This window comes from Triturus cristatus, chromosome 10 (genome assembly GCF_964204655.1).
Source record: "Triturus cristatus chromosome 10, aTriCri1.1, whole genome shotgun sequence".
Lineage (NCBI taxonomy): Eukaryota > Metazoa > Chordata > Amphibia > Caudata > Salamandridae > Triturus > Triturus cristatus.
Genome location: NC_140593.1, coordinates 498809278 through 498821761, shown reverse-complemented (window position 1 = coordinate 498821761; position 12484 = coordinate 498809278).

The window sequence follows — 12484 nt, the reverse complement described above, 5'->3', positions numbered from 1 at the left end:
AACTATAAACAAGTAATTGTATATTGATGTGTACTTTAGGTATCTTGGGTATGTTTATTACTACTGAACTGTATTTTCTCCCATTACCATGCTTAATTTATTTAATCCATATGAATCCTTGACACATTTATTATTGAATTATATTTGCATCCATTGCCCTCTTTGAGTAATCACATCCACATGAATGTTTCATATATTGTATGTATACATTGTGTACCAATGGCATACAAGAAAATTAAGTGGCATGATTCCAAAATTGTATTAGTTTTATTTACCCCAGTGTGGCTGCAGAAACTCTTTCTCTAATACACTCCCACTTATTCCATTATTTAATTATTGGGCTCCCACCCCTCTTTTTTCAACTATCCTTTTTTCCATTTGTATGCAACTGAACTGATTTCCTTCGTGTGGCACTTGTAACTTCTAGGCTATTTACCTCCTTCTTGTATTGGGATAATCGCTCAGCACTCTTTTTCATGTTTATTGATGTACATACTGGTACATGATGTTTTGCGGAAACAGCGGATAAAGCAGGAAAACGCCATTAAACTTCCCAGGACATCAGGCGGCATTTCCACTACACTAAGGGGTATATTCTCATGAACGAGTGATAATCATCGCAAAAGTAACTTAACGCAACCTACAACATCGCAGTCTATCGCGGGAAATTTAGCAAGTGCTAACCAAGTATTCACAACACAGCGGCACTGAGGTTCTGGACTTTTAAGAGTCCAGAGGTGTCAGGGAAACAACACCCAAAGACCCCTGAGTTCCTTCCTGCCTTGGTGCACAAATAAACAGAGACGCGGGCTTCTCGATGGTGACGTCAAAGACCAAGGTTTATTTACTGCAGGGACACAGAAGTCATAGGAACCACACAAAGGCAGAATCTACGAGACTGTTCCATTTGCAAAAAGTGGGTTGCACCTTAAATACATAAAATATGCCTTCAGGCAACATTACACGAATATCTTTCATGCCCAACCCGGTATCCCAAACAGACAATAAACATACACCAAACAATAATTAGTCGTAGGTTTTCAGTATTCGATCAAGTCCCTTTGTCAGTTCCCCATTCTTTGACTGATCCTCCCCATCATAAAAATCGTATCCTCCCCATTGTAAAAGCCCAGAAGGAGAGGAGCAGAGCCAGGTGTAGGAGATAGAAAAGTAGGATAGAGATGTTTATGGATCATAAACGGGCATGGCTACCGTCTTCGGCCTCTCAATCAGGACAATGAACGCGAGAACCAGTATAGCAGGGCTGGCCTCAGGCAGGGGAGGCAGCTTGATTCTGCCTAGTCACGCAGCGTCAGCTCCCTCGGGCTAGGGGTTACGTGTCCTTAACAAGGTGATTCTGCCGGGGTCATTGCTCGTTCATTGACTATGTGAGGGCAAGAAACAAAATGGGTGCCGTATCTAAAATGGATGCCGTGGCTTTACAACAGAATGCCCTATTTCTCAGTGAATTCATGCTCGTAGCGCAGCGAAAACGCTGTCATATATTAAATGGATCATTTACGGTTCATTGATACCAAAATCGTGTCAGTACTACGATAACGAATACACGGGTTCGGATCGCTGCAGAACCTCAGACCGTCCTTTTGCCCTTACATAGGCAATAACTTACTCTACGTCAGAGTCCATCTCTATGTTCATCAGGTCACTGATATGTTGCTGGAACATTATTCTATCCTGTGGCGTATCTCCAAGAACAGGTGGTCTTCTTACGCATGTTGAAACACAAAGGCCACATAAGGCAGGACCACACTGAACAATGAGACAGCACGAGAATAAAAATGCCAACGCAACACCAGTGACTATCAGAACCTTCCATCCCCAAGCAGATAACAGATTCCAGAACCATCCCATTAGTGACCAGTCACCTTCCTCTACATGAATAGAGTCAGAGATTTTGTGTAACTTAGAAATGGCCTTATATACCGTTGGCGCATTATCTGGGATAAAAACACAACAACTCGATTGGATCATCTTACATACCCCACCTCGATCTGCAAGTAATACATCAAGGACCATACGATTCTGTAACGTCATGAGGCGATCCGCTTGAAGCTCAGCTGTCAGGTTGCTAAGGGCACCCGCAGTCTCGGTAATAGTGGATTCAACTACCCGTGTTAGTTGACGTAAGTTTCTACTGTTGGCCATAGGCCCCCAGAACGGAAGAAAACCTTTGAAGAAGTCTCCTGCTTCTTGGCCAGCAGTGTCTTCCTTATTTAAAACACCTCTCACAACTCTGGTTTTGTGATAATCCGGTGCAGCAGTGTATGTCGGAGGCAACAGTTGAGCAATATAACATGAGCCTGAAAAGTCAGCAGGCAGCCATGTATATGCTCTGTCTTTGCAAACAAAATAGGTGCCCTTAGCAGCTAAGAATGCAGGGGAAAACTGTGACGGGAAAACGTATGTTTCGGTACAGTCACTCTTCCCTAGTCGAGCTTTCGGATTTCTCCCATTTCCTTGCAAACAGACCTGACCTTGGTGGGGTACGACCCAGATCGGAGTCGAGCTTTTACGTTTGTTCTCACCCAAAGTAATGCCATATTCCGTAACATTCCAACCCATGTAAACTCGCAATTCATCCTTGGGAATAAACGGAGTGTTATAGACATCTCTAACCATGTCAGTAATTCCCTTTACCAAGGCTCTATTAGCGGAGTTATACCTAGTGGAACGTGGAGGTCGCGGGGGATAGGTCTCTAGAGCATAGGCGAACATGGTCTGAAATGCCCAGAATGATCCATTATAACTAAAGGGCAGAACCAGATAAGGGATACCCTTGTCCATGGTATGTGGTATCAAGCCACACACCCAGCAGTTCGTTGTGTTTACCACTAGTTGGTGTTGGTTCAAGAGCTGAATGAAAGTGTTATTTATAAACTCAGAGCGTCGAGCTTGCTCGTGTGCAGGAAAAGGATGGAAAGAATGAGCAGAAACAGTAGTCGGAGAAACAGAAACATGGGGAGATACCGTAGATGTAACAGGTGCAAAGATCAGTTGAATACCAAAAATAATTCCGCCTACTAGAGTTATTAAAACAATCAGAAACGTCAGAGCACATTGCATTAGGAAACATTTGCTATACAATATTTCATACAGTTTTGTCTTGCGAGCATTTATGACGTTAGCCCGTCGCAGTTCAGGAAGCTCCATCTTCTACAACCGTTCGCAACGGATGGTTTGTACCGGTTAAAAATTGCCTCTGTCTACCCTGGGGGTTCCCAAAATAAACAGAAGAAACCGACCTTGTGTCTGGTTCCCTGCAAGTTAAAACAAGGCACACGTTACGACCCTACGGTAACCCAGATGGCAAGGTGAGAGAACAATACAAAAAACAAAAACACAAAAAAAATTATAGAGCAAACTTCCTGACTGAATGGAAATGTGATAAAACAGTTTTCAAATAGAAAGGTAATTATGCAATGTTATTGGTTCATAGAATGAGAACGTAGGTTATATCTGTACTTTCCGGGTCTTGTCTGATCTTGAAATAGCTGGTCTACAGGTGCAGTATCCACAGGTGACAAATGTTCACTTTGTACAACATTCTGTTCAGGGTTCGAAGGAACAGTTCCTGGTGGGGTGTCAGAGTTCTGCGTTACAGTTCGTTTGTCCGTTATGTACTCTGCATCACTGAAGGGAATGAGCCTAGGAACAGGTTCTGTCTCGGATACACCAAATCCCTGTCTAACCCAGTTGTCGTAGGGGAGTGGGAGAGGGACACGCTTCGTATGGCTAGCGTGCACCCAATTCTTTCTTCCAGCTAGGCGTACAGCAGTTCTTGTTGCCAGGAGCACCTGAAACGGTCCCACAAATCTTGGCTGGAGGTTCCGGGTTCGTTCGAAATTCCGCACCACAACTCGATCACCGGGTTTCAATGTGTGGCCTGGACTCTCTGGCAGTTTAGGCAAGGATTCAAATACCTGTTGATGAATAAGGCTCAATTTAGCAGTCAGGTCAAAAAGGTAATCAATCAACATTGGATATTCGATCTGTTTGAATTCCTTTGGCCTAGGGACTCCCCAAACATTAGCAGGACGACCAAACACAATCTCATATGGGCTAAGCCCTACTCGAGAGTGTACAGTCGCTCTGGTGGACCGTAAAGCTAAAGGCAGTGCGTCTGGCCACGATAGACCAGTGGAAGCTTGAATTTTAGCAAGTTTTAGCTTCAAGGTACCATTGTACCCTTCAACCAAGCCTGCTGACTGTGGGTGATTCGCACTGTGGAATTTCTGGGTGATTCCCAGACCCGCACACACACTCTTCATAACTTTCCCTACAAACTCACTTCCATTGTCCGACCAAACAATCCGTGGCATACCATACCTGGGGAAATACTCTTTGAGGAGGATTTTTGCAGTAGACATAGCAGTGTTATCTTTTAACGGATACGCCTCAATCCATCTTGAAAAGGCACAGACTACCACTAGGACATATTTAAGATTATTACATCTGTCCATGTGGATAAAATCCAACTGAATCACTTCAAAGGGACAAGAAGGAGGAGCAAAGTGACCAACTGGGGTTGGGGTTCCCTTGCCAGGATTATGCATCAGGCATATCATACAATTTTTCACCACTCTTTCCGCACACTTAGTAATTCCATCGTTCTTCCATACTGGAGCTAACATCTTACAAATCCCTTTCGAACTAATGTGTGCCGCTCCATGCGCCATCGTGACTACCGCAAGTACATACGCATCGGGTAGCATCCAACGCTGCTGCTCAGACAAATCAACCCAACATCCACTTGAATCCATTCTACCCGTTTTCTCCTTCCATTCATTCTTCTCATTTCTAGTTGCTTCATTCTGGATTGCCTTCACACTTTCAATTGTATTCTCACACATTCCTGATTCAGCAATCCATCTCGCAGACGTTGCAACGTACATTCGACTCATCATGTTCTTGGCCGTCTCTTTGGCGACCTCATCAGCAAACGCATTCCCACGGCCAACATCATCCGTAATCTTTCGATGTGCACTGCACTTCACAATCGCAACTTCATTCGGTAAGGTCAGAGATTCCAACAGGTCATTGACTAACTGTCCATGTTGGATCTTAGTCCCATGGGACGTGAGAAAACCTCTTTCTTTCCACAGACGTCCAAAACTATATGCTACGCCGAAGGCGTATTGGCTATCGGTAAACACATTCACTCTCTTTCCCTCAGCTAAAACATACGCTCTTGTTAATGCAATTAATTCTGCAGCTTGGGCAGAATTCTGACTCACTCTTGCGGTCTCACTAATCGTGCTTAAAGTCGTAACTGCATACGCGGCCGTCACATCACCATTCTGTAGTTTAAAACATGACCCATCGACGTACAAAGTGCCATCTGGATCTAGTAACGGAGTATCTTTTAAATCAATCCTACCTTTTGTCCCTTCCTCAGTTCTAAAACAACAATCATGGGGCTCTGAATCACTCGACTCTTGAGTAGTCGGCAACAGCGTTGCTGGATTCAATATGTTGCATCGCTTAATCTGAATGTGACTTGCCAAAAGCGTCAGCTCATAGCCTGATAGTCTAGCACTGGTAAGGTGCTGAGTTTTCATTCGATTCATGAGGGTATCCACAGCATGTGGAATCATGACTACTAACATGTTGTTCATGACTAGTCCAGCAGACTGTCGAATAGACACTGCAGCTGCCGCTGTAGCTCTCAAACAACTTGGCAATGCTCTGGCTACCGGATCTAATGTGGATGAGAAATATGCACAAGGTCGCTGTTTGTCACCAAATTGTTGCGTTAAAACACTCAACGCACAACCTTCTCTTTCATGGACATATAAAGTAAACGGCTTACTGTAGTCAGGAGTACCCAACACAGGAGCTGAACACAGCGCATCACGTAAGTCGGAGAAGCTCTGTTGACATTCATCAGACCATGGCAAAGGGCTCGGAACACCTTTTCCAGTCAGGGCTACCAATGGTTTTGCCATGAGAGAAAAATTTGGGATCCATTGCCTGCAGTATGACGTAATACCCAAAAACGCACGCACTTCTCTCTGTGTGCTTGGTACAGTCATTTGCGAAATTGCTTTGATTCTCTCTGGGGTCAACCTTCTTCCCTCCTTTGACAAAAGATGACCTAAGTAGGTCACTTCTTGGCAACAATATTGCAGTTTAGAAGGTGATACTTTGTGATGTAAGTCTGACAAATGACGTAATAAAGAAATTGTAGCTGTTTTGCAAGTTTTCTTGTCATCAGCAGCCAGTAAGAGATCATCTACGTATTGGATCAGGGCAACACCAGGAGGAAGTACAAGAGCATCTAATTGACTTTTTAATGCTTGGCTGTAAATTGAAGGGCTCTCACAATAACCTTGTGGAGCGCGCTTGAACCTGAAACTGCGACCACCTAAGGAGAAACCAAAAATGTCTCTACTTTCCTCGGCTATCGGGATGCTGAAAAAGGCATTCTTCAAGTCTATCACTGTAAACCATGAGGCTGAGGCAGGAACCAACGTCAATAATGCAGTGATATCTGGTACCACAGGAAACTGTGGAATCACTATTTTGTTAACCTCTCTGAGGTCAATCACAAATCTGTAGATTGGAGGTTTGGAAGGGTCAGTGCGTTTCAAAATCGGTAGAACAGGACTATTGCAGACATTTCCTCTAGTTTCCTCTATCACATCTTTCTGTATCAAGTCTTTCACGATCAGTAAAAGTGCACGTTCACCTTCATTTGAAATCCGATATTGTGGTATTCGTGGGAATTTAACATTCGCTTTCAGACTCACCACATAAGGGGGAATTTCCAAAAGACCTACATCATTAGGACCCGTTGCCCAAAGAGTATCAGGGAGAGAACGCAGCTCCGGTGGGAGCTTATTCATTGACATGTACATTGGAGAAATGACTCTCTTACCCAATGTGAGCTGTACTCCCGAAGGAGAACAGTACAGTGTCGCATGCAGGCGTTTCAACAGATCTAAACCAAGCAGATTTTCATTACAACCGGTTGTTAGAATAAGGGGTGCTTCCAGTTCGCATGGCCCAACAGAAATTGACAAAGGACTAGAAACAGGATTGTGAACAGGGGCGCCTGAGAAACCTACTGAAGTGTTCGTTAAGCCAGACAAAGGTGCGCCAGGGAGTTTCGCATGCATAATTGAACTTTTTGCCGCACCAGTATCCAACAGAAACGGTTCGACCACGCCTGATGTAACTACTGCGACATAAGGTCCACTCTGATCAACTGGAACTGATACTACTCCCTCTCTTTGTCTGTGGCTGTCCTAGTACTCATTCTTCTGAATCTCTTCATTATTTTCATAGTAATCCTCAACATGATACTGTGGAGATCTACCTGGTTGCGTAGATTGTACATTTCGCTGATCGAAATAATTTGATGGGCGATCAGCCTGTGGAGTCATTGTACCACGTCCTCTACCTCTAGGAGCTTGCATAAACCCACCACTACCTCTATAAGCTGGGACACCACTGGTTTGTGTGTGCAGTACTGGACACTCATTCTTATAATGGCCCTCCTTTTTACAATAGGCACACTGATTCCAAGCTAACTGTTGTCGGGGAAAACCATAATTAAATCTTTGGGATGTCCCTTGCTGGAATTGTGGCTGTTGCTGAAACTGCGGTCGCTGCTGTGAATCTGACTGATTTGAGCGAGGCGGGTATGCCTGTTGCAAAAGAACTTTAGTTTTTAAGTCTTTTGTCTTCTTTTCTGATTTTTCCTTCTCTTCTTTCTCTCTATTCTCGTAATACTGAGCAGTTGCAAGTATCTGTGCTGTCGTCGACACTGCCCATGCACTCTCAGAATCCTTTAACTTGTTACTAAGCTCAGGCAATAAATTAAACACAAACTTGTCGACAAACAACCTCTGACCTCCTTCAGTACTCATATCTTGCCCACTGTGGTCTACGAAGGTCTCTTCAAATCTAGTGAAGAAGTCAGAGACGCTTTCGTCCTTCTTTTGCTTGCATGCTGATAGTTTATCCCAGTTCACCCGTAATGCTGGCATCAGCGTTTTCATCAGATTAATTATTCTGCCAGGTAAAGCAGCAATCAGAGGCTCAGGTTTAGCACCACCAACTTGTTGCACGTCTGCCGCTATTATAGCTGGCCAATCACCTCCTAAGGCGACTGGGTGGTTCTCTTGCCGAATCTTGGCTCATATAGGCTGTGGCACTACATTGCCAAATAGCATTTCGATGTCTGCCAAATTCATGACACACGCTTGAACCGTCTGCGTTAACTCTTTATAGTAACCAGCAGGATTCTTACGCGGGTCCGGCAATGCCTGTTTTACTGCTAACACTTCTGCTCGCTTCCAAGGGATGTGTATCCACACTCTATGGAAATGCGCCGGAGCAGCTGCAATGCCCTGAGCCGCATCAGCTTGAACTGCTTCGCGCCACATTGGCGGAACTTCCCTCATCGGATATTGACCTCGTCTTTTCCTCGTAATCGGAGAACCATCAGGACCTATTGCAGACCGAGAAGGAGAATCATCCCTATAAGCTAAAATCAGTTCTAACGCTTCCCTTACTTCTGAACCTATCACCATTCCTGTGGCGAACTTTTGCTGAATATTTATCAAATTAGAGGGGACGGAATCTGAGTCATCATCATCCCATTCCTCACGCAAAAGAGAACACATCACGTCAAAGACATAACGCTGAGTTGGTTCATTCCATTGCATAAATGTATCTGACACTCTTCGTGCATCATACTTCGCAGCTTTCGACATCCACCTGAGAGCTGTCGAATCCAACATTTCTCGTTCCTGAGGACCAGGAAACTGGCTACGTCTCTGTGTAGAGTCAGAAACGGGGGTCCCAATTAAAGACCTGTAGAGAGGAGTTAGGATATTAGTTACAGAGTCGGTTATTTTCCGACGAACAGAAAGCGGAGTCAGAATGTTTACAGAGTTCGGGAACAGGGAAGCTGGAGCAGATGAAATGGTAAGGGTGGGAGTAGTAGGTAAAGCAGCTTGTGAAACGACAGGCACAGGCGGAATAGGCAACCCAGGAAGAGGGGGCGCCGAGGGAACATTTACCACAGGAAGGACAGGAGCTTGAATCAAAGGAAGTGGAGCAACTATTCCAGGCTGACCAGCAGCTGGCTGCACAACAGGTAGTAACTGTGGTGCTGTATTACCCTGTGCATACGGTGGAGGTGATCTCAACAGATAAGACAACAGAGGATCCTTTTCGCAGTCCTCTATCGGCTTAGCAGGACAAGATGGTAAGACAGGGTAGCATTTATCAATCGCCAAATTATGTTTTCTATTCGCCATCTCTATTGTTTTCTCAGTCTCGTTGACATGTAACTGTCTAGCAGACTCCATTAATGTCAACCCTTTCTCTTTCTGTTCCTTCTTCATCTTCCTAATTTCTCTCTGTTTAGCTTCTTTACGCCATACGCGAAAAGAATCAAACATTGCCGGCCGGGCTTTCTTTTTAAACAACTTCATCTCTAGATTGTCTAGAATTTCGGTTTCAAAGCTACCATGCGGTGGCCAACTAAGGACACCATCTTTCCTGGTGTAACGGACCCATACTTCATTATAAGCGATAGGACCTACACCGTGTTTACAATAGAGCTCATATGTAGGAGTTCCAATTGGAGGAACCGAACACGGATCCTCCAACCGGGAATCCCCGTTGCAACTTAACCAGGACAGGAAACAATTACTACTGTTAGTCATTATAAACTAAGGACAGATTCCAACAAAAATGCGCAAAGAACTTAGGCCTACCAAATGAACCAATACCAAAACAAAGATTATCTTAACAAGAACAGCCAATGATAATCTATGAATTCAAAAACAAACGTATCCAGAGAACAAAACAAGAGCAACAAAGCACAACCCACTTAATACTTAACTGAAATGTGGAAGACGTCACCAAGGAGAACCCGTCTATGTCTCGCCGTACTAAGGTCTGCACCTCGGGTCCAAGACAGGGCGACAGTCAGGGCAGCGGTCCTCTGTAGCCGTCTAGGAACGGGAACCCTCGTGGAAGAGATCGTCGGGCCACTTTTACGATCATACAGGAATCGATGAAGCGGGGTACCTCCCTCCGGAATCTTCACACGAAGCTCCTCGAAATTTTCAGACTTTGGACCGGTACCGGATGACGTCGCCCTCCGTTGGGCGCCAAATTGAGGTTCTGGACTTTTAAGAGTCCAGAGGTGTCAGGGAAACAACACCCAAAGACCCCTGAGTTCCTTCCTGCCTTGGTGCACAAATAAACAGAGACGCGGGCTTCTCGATGGTGGCGTCAAAGACCAAGGTTTATTTACTGCAGGGACACAGAAGTCATAGGAACCACACAAAGGCAGAATCTACGAGACTGTTCCATTTGCAAAAAGTGGGTTGCACCTTAAATACATAAAATATGCCTTCAGGCAACATTACACGAATATCTTTCATGCCCAACCCGGTATCCCAAACAGACAATAAACATACACCAAACAATAATTAGTCGTAGGTTTTCAGTATTCGATCAAGTCCCTTTGTCAGTTCCCCATTCTTTGACTGATCCTCCCCATCATAAAAATCGTATCCTCCCCATTGTAAAAGCCCAGAAGGAGAGGAGCAGAGCCAGGTGTAGGAGATAGAAAAGTAGGATAGAGATGTTTATGGATCATAAACGGGCATGGCTACCGTCTTCGGCCTCTCAATCAGGACAATGAACACGAGAACCAGTATAGCAGGGCTGGCCTCAGGCAGGGGAGGCAGCTTGATTCTGCCTAGTCACGCAGCGTGAGCTCCCTCGGGCTAGGGCTTACGTGTCCTTAACAAGGTGATTCTGCCGGGGTCATTGCTCGTTCATTGACTATGTGAGGGCAAGAAACAAAATGGGTGCCGTATCTAAAATGGATGCCGTGGCTTTACAACAGAATGCTCTATTTCTCAGTGAATTCATGCTCGTAGCGCAGCGAAAACGCTGTCATATATTAAATGGATCATTTGCGGTTCATTGATACCAAAATCGTGTCAGTACTACGATACCGAATACACGGGTTCGGATCGCTGCAGAACCTCAGCACCATGCGATAGTCACCAGATAACGCGTCAACTGACTGTGTTAAAATCAACGCCACGTCGCCAAAATGCAAAAAGCAGCGAAAACCAGCGGCAGGCCTGCAAATCCCACGCATCTGGTGGAAAAATGCACTATTCAAACAACAAAGACAACACACCAGAAAGAAGTCAAAGTGCGTAGCAACATGGAGGCACCCTGACCGAGCACAGAGGCCAACGCGAACCCCACAAGCCCCACAGACCACCAGCAAGGAACAACGGGGTCGGGGAAGGCCAAAGAGAAGAGGCAGAGGAAGACGGGGTGCAGTCCGCAGGAAGACAAGACCAGCGTCACGGAGGCGACAGAACACAACCAGCAACTGACCCACAATCAGACTACCTTGAATGCAGCCGGAGTGTTGCGGAAGCCTATGGAGGAGGCCAAGTGGCGCTGGCATGACGTGAAAATCTAAACCAGGCACAAAGACGCCACCAACAGAAAGGCAACAACGGCGACAGGAGGTGGGAGTCCTGTGCCACAGGAGGAGCTGGAGGAAACGGAGGTCACAGTCAACAGTGCGGAGACAGTGCAAGGAGTCGGGATTGCGGACACAGCTCAGGAGGACCTGACACAACATCAACAGGGTGAGTATAGACCGGGGACTGGTGGGGACTGTCAGACTCCGCTCTTATTTCTGCAGGAACACCATGGACATGAAGAAAAAATCAGCAACTTTCCTAAATCACCCACTGCACCCAACAGAGTCAAAGTGACAATGGTAACCAGGGGAAGAAGGGAAACCAAACAAGGAAAGATAAGGGTCCCACTTCAAACCCCAGGCTGAAACAGAACCAGACAGGGACACGGCCTAAAGAGCTAGAGACAGGAAAAAATAGAGAACTGGTAAGTATATGGAAAAGTCACCTTTTAATTTCCTAATTCTCTCTAAAATTGCATTTTGCTACCTTAATATTTCCCTTCTTCTAAGGTATTCATATAAATAAACTTTACAGGCATATATCCAGGTCTAGGGAAAAAAACAAGAGACTACTTAGAGAAAAGGAGACTAACAGAAGTGCAGAGAAACAGTAAAAATAACCATGCTAAAAACCCACCTTGTTGTAAGACTTCTGTATGTGTGATAAATCCCCAAGAAAATGTTTATTGCTGGTAAACTAAAAGTGTATCCTTCTTTCAGGCAAAACTAAAAATGTAACCTTCTATCAGACAAGTAACTGATGTCCCTTTTTGTCTTTGTGATAAGAATGTATGCTGGCTGAAGGAGCGGAGTCCACAATGACTGGAGCTCTAGATCAGATAAGTATGCATATGCACATATATACAATTGATAGTAGAGAAAATGGCAGCGCAAAGTGCTGTTACCGATAACCTAGTAATGCAGCTTTTCTCAATGTCTTCTTCCTTTACAGGTACCATGCAGCAGAAGAAAACGGGGCCTCAT